The sequence below is a fragment of the Rosa rugosa genome, chromosome 3, assembly GCF_958449725.1.
Source record: "Rosa rugosa chromosome 3, drRosRugo1.1, whole genome shotgun sequence".
NCBI lineage: Eukaryota > Viridiplantae > Streptophyta > Magnoliopsida > Rosales > Rosaceae > Rosa > Rosa rugosa.
The window spans coordinates 7,404,856-7,411,250 of NC_084822.1; the positions used below are offsets into that span (position 1 = coordinate 7,404,856).

Genomic DNA, 6,395 nt, shown 5'->3' on the forward strand with positions numbered 1-6,395 from the left:
ATAGAAGCAGCAACCGTCATCTGCCCGGTGTTCATGCACTTGCAAATGTAAGCGGCAAGCGGGCTGTGATCGAAATCGGAAATTTGAACTACATAATTGAAGAAAAAAAAAAACAATAGTCAAATTACATATAATTGCACATTTATGGCAAAATGTCATTTAAAGATAAGAATGAAGATTAATTACCTTGGTTGAGTAATGATCCTGCCAGAAAAAGACCACCTTTTTCAAAGCCATCATTGTCAAAGCACCCAATGATGGATCACCAGCAGCAGTAAGATCCTTCAACCGTTCCCTGCCACAAGTGCATCAACTAGTGGAAGCTGACAAAAACAAGCATTAGTTCATGAAAAGAAAAAAAGTAAGGCCTTATTTCATTCTACAAATCTATTATCAACATGAAGTTAATGTTTAAAAAACTGTAACTCTTACCAAAGTGGTGCGTTCCACCGACAAAGCTTCCTGGTAAGTGCGTTCAGACGGACAAAATATCCTTGTTGTGAACTTTTCAGCAGAAATGCAAAATAGAGATTTGTTGTCTTTCTGTCTTTAGGAACTTGATACTTTTACTTCAAACATATGACTATATGTGTAAAGTTGGAATATTTTCTGTTTTATGAGTCTTTGTACTTCGTACTAGAAAACTCAGCATTGCATGATTTGGGCTCGTACTTGGTTCACATTTTATTCATCAATCCTGTCAAAAGCCAAAACTAACGTTCTTGAGAGAGAAAAAAAAACATTATATTCTGAATAAAGTACAGTTATCCTGAATATAGAGAATACGGAGGTCAGGAAACTTAAAGGACCACAAATCTATTTTAGCATTAAGTTGTTCTAAGAACTATCATACATCCATACTTAATGGACATTGATTTTTTTTTTCTTTTTTTTTTTGGTGTGATGAACAATGGATGGCAACGAGAATCGAAGAACGGTTTGATTTTGAAAAGGGAAATCCGGTTTGCTGCAAATCTGGCGTTCGGTGTCAAAATTGTGATTGCTATACTTTTTCGGAAAGGGAACGACACCAGGAACAAAACTCATTGCTTGGCTATGACATGTGGGTATTTTCTAGCTTTCAGGATCGTTTCGGGCCTCAAAACTGCAATTCACTATTTTTCAGAATTTTCGGTTTTCTAGTTCGATTTGGACTTTTTTTTTAACCCGTGGACTTTAGGATTTCATTGTTAGTCGCCCTAGAGTTTCTTTTCCCATATATAAGCAACCTTAAACGGTTGCAAAACCTATCTTTTATCATATTATCAATCAAATTGAGAGTTTTCTCATCTATCTCGGGTGAACTTTAGAATTCTTGTTTTAGGTTTATTGCTAGACCGCAGCTCCTCATCACCTAATCGGCTAATCACCTCTTCTTGAGGCTGCCCACTCCGAGATCCCGATCTTTGAGAGTTTGAGGACGTCATCCAAACTTAATGAATTCTCAACGGCTAGAATAGCCCAAAGATGACCCACAGCTTTCAACAACAAACCCAAAACTGGAGCAAAATCCGCCGGATTAGGATCCTTTGGATGGGCAAACTGACATCGATCCCTGGCAGCCACAATAGAAGCAGCAACCGTCATCTGCCCGGTGTTCATGCACTTGCAAATGTAAGCGGCAAGCGGGCTGTGATCGAAATCGGAAATTTGAACTACATAATTGAAGAAAAAAAAAAACAATAGTCAAATTACATATAATTGCACATTTATGGCAAAATGTCATTTAAAGATAAGAATGAAGATTAATTACCTTGGTTGAGTAATGATCCTGCCAGAAAAAGACCACCTTTTTCAAAGCCATCATTGTCAAAGCACCCAATGATGGATCACCAGCAGCAGTAAGATCCTTCAACCGTTCCCTGCCACAAGTGCATCAACTAGTGGAAGCTGACAAAAACAAGCATTAGTTCATGAAAAGAAAAAAAGTAAGGCCTTATTTCATTCTACAAATCTATTATCAACATGAAGTTAATGTTTAAAAAACTGTAACTCTTACCAAAGTGGTGCGTTCCACCGACAAAGCTTCCTGGTAAGTGCGTTCAGACGGACAAAATATCCTTGTTGTGAACTTTTCAGCAGAAATGCAAAATAGAGATTTGTTGTCTTTCTGTCTTTAGGAACTTGATACTTTTACTTCAAACAATGACTATATGTGTAAAGTTGGAATATTTTCTGTTTTATGAGTCTTTGTACTTCGTACTAGAAAACTCAGCATTGCATGATTTGGGCTCGTACTTGGTTCACATTTTATTCATCAATCCTGTCAAAAGCCAAAACTAACGTTCTTGAGAGAGAAAAAAAAACATTATATTCTGAATAAAGTACAGTTATCCTGAATATAGAGAATACGGAGGTCAGGAAACTTAAAGGACCACAAATCTATTTTAGCATTAAGTTGTTCTAAGAACTATCATACATCCATACTTAATGGACATTGATTTTTTTTTTTCTTTTTTTTTTTGGTGTGATGAACAATGGATGGCAACGAGAATCGAAGAATGGTTTGATTTTGAAAAGGGAAATCCGGTTTGCTGCAAATCTGGCGTTCGGTGTCAAAATTGTGATTGCTATACTTTTTCGGAAAGGGAACGACACCAGGAACAAAACTCATTGCTTGGCTATGACATGTGGGTATTTTCTAGCTTTCAGGATCGTTTCGGGCCTCAAAACTGCAATTACTATTTTTCAGAATTTTCGGTTTTCTAGTTCGATTTGGACTTGTTTTGTTTTAACCCGTGGACTTTAGGATTTCATTGTTAGTCGCCCTAGAGTTTCTTTTCCCATATATAAGCAACCTTAAACGGTTGCAAAACCTATCTTTTATCATATTGTCAATCAAATTGAGAGTTTTCTCATCTATCTCGGGTGAACTTTAGAATTCTTGTTTTAGGTTTATTGCTCGTAAATCTAGGGTTACTATGTCATGGTGACTTATTTATATATTCTAGTTAGATTTGTTGTTTCACTTTAACTTTTAATTCGTTATTAATTAAGGTTGAATATGCAATACATGATGGAATGCCAATTAAAAGTTTTTCAGTTTTTAGATTGCCACAGTGTACCATTGAAAGCATGATAGCAAAGGTTCTGGAGTTTTTTGGCTTCAGCAATCCTGAGATGAACTTCGTCTCAGCAGGATTGCTCCATATTGTTTGATTCTGTTGGAAAGTCAATCTCTGATGTGAGTTTCAAGGTAACTGTTACACGTATGTACAAATGTGAAGCCTCCATATTAGAAAAATCAATTTCATTTGTAAAATTACTCATTGTTTTCTTTGTACAGAGAGCAATGGGAAGGGTATGATTGAAGTGCTGGGCTTCGAATCCAAATCTAGTGGTGGACTAAACTATCTGCAAAATAATGAATATACTTGCATACTCTCTGCACAATTTGTTGGATTTCCAAAATCAGCTTTCCAGCCTACAGGTTTGACCCTTCCTGTCATAGTTCCCATCTTAGTTTCTACTAAAGTATGCCTTAGCTGGCTTTGGAAACATTTCTTGGAATGACACTTCAGTTTTTACTACGATGCGAAAGAGGTCAACTTAAACGTCTGTATTTACTAATGCATATGTAATTTTCAATTTCGAATTATATAAAGTATTTGCTACCTTGCCTATTCTCATTTCTCAACATGCCATAATCAGTGGTGGTTATTTCATAGCTTCTTCCTCACCTAGAAATCCTTAAAGTAGCCTTCTTTCCGCTTTATTGAAGGCAGCATTTTTGGCTTGAACCTTAAAGTAGTCTTATTCACGAAGTTGCACTTCTGTGTCTAATGTCTGTGACAGTAGCTTGTCAGTTTTGGTACACGAAAATGGTGGAGAACTTTATTAGATTCTATTCCCTCTTGTTATTGAGTCCTTCTGGAAGTTAGTTTTAAAATTACTGATATAAGAAACAATTGGAGCTGATCTGTGTATTAATCTTGTTTGCTAATAAATAGACAGAACAGGGTTGTAGAAACAGTTGTTGTTCTTATTTTAAAGAAGCCAAGCACGCATCTAGCAATAGAAATAGAAAGTTCGGTGAATGCTTTAAAGCACAGCCTGATTTTATCAAGGTATATTTAAGACTGTAAAAACTGCAGTGGTTCTTTTATGTTCTGGTTTCTAACTTCTTTAATTTGCAACTAAAAGGATTCTTGTGGGGTATGGGAGAAGTGGAGACCACAAATTACTATGTGAGGGATTGAAAGATATGAAGCCGATAATTGCTTGCAATTTTGCAAACTGTGACAATCTCTGCAATTCAACTTGCTAATGGATATAGCTGTTCATTTCTCACTTTCTATATGTCAGATCATTAACAGCGGTAATGCCTCATTAGGATATCTCAATATTAGTTATTTTGAGTCCGTGTGAAGTAGATATATATTTATATATAATCTGCATGCTTATTGTCTCCTTGTGATAAATTATTTTTGTCTAGTAGCCGGATTCTGAAGTAGGCAACTAATTTCTTCTTTTAAAATCAGGGTCTCAAAAGATTGCGTAGCCTAACCCAGAAATGCATGCAATTGAAGTCAATGTCTGGTACCCACAGGTTGAATGCTTGGGAATAATACTGAGGTATGGAGAGTGGATTAGACACTGATAGTGCACTGATTGATGCATGTTGCATTGTTTCTCTTCTACTGAACTCCTTCAGTTTTTCGGATATTATACAGATTGTCTCAATGTAATGCTTAAGAGCATTTGTGCATTGGTAAGCTGCTAAATTCTCTTCTTAACTGCATGTACCCCTCCCATAACATCCCAATCCCCTTATCCAATTCCCCATTTTCCCAATCTACAAATGAGCTAGTTGTTTCTTTCAAAAAAAAAAAAAATGAGCTAGTTGTAGATTGTTTAATGAATTTTGTGCCTGAATCGTTGTAGACAATTTAGCATATAGAGTTTAGGAATTTAGCTTGTCATGGAGACAACTTGAACTTGAAGTGGCGTATGGTGACAAATAGGCTATTATTAATTTTTAGTCATGCATGGTATTACTTTGGTATGCCATACTTTTGCATCTATTTGTCATAACACACCACTGTGTTTACTATTTCACCTACAGATAGGGTAAACTGTCTCAAGAAGTATTGTTTATTTTTAAGTTGCAAAAAAGACATGAATTGAAGGATTGTTTACCATCAAAGGTTTTGTTTCTTAAAAATTCAGGTAACATGATTTGACTAGTAATTTGTGAATAGTTGTGTGCCATCAGATGGTTTCGGTTAGTTCAAATCTTCAGTCTTCAGGACCAAATAGAAACTTGTAGCATATAACATTTCTACCATTGCACATTCACAGCACTATCTATTTATTACTGATTTCTTGGTGACTATCAGCTGTAATAGCCATCAATATTCTCTTTCAAGGCTCTTTGTTTTGTTTGATCTAGAGCTCTCTGTTTTCCTTTGGTTATTGGTAAAACTCCAAGTGCATACACTAAATGTGTTGACAGATTAATGCTCTCATGTATGCAGATTGCTGCAATCTATTTGTCATTGTGCATTAAGTAGGGAATGGTGTTAGTGTCTATTTTCTAAGCTGCCTACCAAACATAGTGAGATGCTGCTCAAGGTAATAGGTTATAGGGCCAAATTATATTGTTACTTACCATTGCATATGTTCACTCTTCCTGGAACGAGGTATCTGATTGTATCTGGGTTTTCATTTTTTGTTATAACTTTTACTAGTAGACAATGTTATTGTTATGTAATTTTCATGCAGTTTATAGTGGTTTGTTGTCTTCATGAACTTAATACTGTGAGTCCAAACATTACCAAAAATTTGGATATCTTTTCACATTACATTCAAGAATTGGGATATATGCAAAAGTGGCAGTGCGTAGTTTCTACAACAAAAGATGAAGCAGGACCTACTAAAGCAAAGGCTGTGGAGCAGTAGTATGTTTCAATCCAAGAACTGTCCAGGTCCTTAATATGCTCCATAAGGTCGTCCGCTTAATTACAGATGTCTCAAAGCAAGCACTATGAATAGTCATCTATAACGGACAGCCGCTGTGGAGCGTTATACAGTATATAGGATAAAATAGGGGATTCTTTTTGGCAAAGTAGACTATAGCAATTAAGCAACAGTTTGAAATTTGTTATACTATTCCAAAGTCAATATGATTATGCATAAAATGTCAATAACAAGGTACTTGTTTCTAAAGAGCAAATGTCAATGCAGCTAGTCAAAAACACAAAAAAGAAGAAATGCAGCAGCTAGGATGTCCCGGGGGATTAGAGTGTCGGCAAATGGTCATGCTCACACACGGTCGATCTTTAGCCACCAGAGAATGCGATCTTTGATGATGATAGTGTAAGCAGGGCATGGTGCCTACTGAACATATTGAAATGCGGGTTGAGGTTATAGTGGCAAAGTTCATTATTAAACCA

General features: G+C 36.1%; 1 long non-coding RNA gene across 2 annotated transcripts; it reads left to right on the forward strand.

The window, feature by feature from the left end:
* The first annotated feature begins 3,073 nt into the window (after nucleotides 1-3,073).
* LOC133741354 (uncharacterized) lies at nucleotides 3,074-6,395 on the forward strand. 2 transcript variants are annotated; one of them, XR_009861835.1, is made up of 5 exons: nucleotides 3,122-4,067; nucleotides 4,144-4,318; nucleotides 4,482-4,575; nucleotides 4,674-4,711; nucleotides 5,478-6,395. It is a non-coding gene; the product is annotated as an uncharacterized LOC133741354 (long non-coding RNA). The 2 variants fall into 2 exon arrangements; XR_009861836.1 differs by lacking the exons at nucleotides 4,482-4,575; nucleotides 4,674-4,711; nucleotides 5,478-6,395 and having other exon boundaries at nucleotides 3,074-3,196; nucleotides 3,287-4,067; nucleotides 4,144-4,457.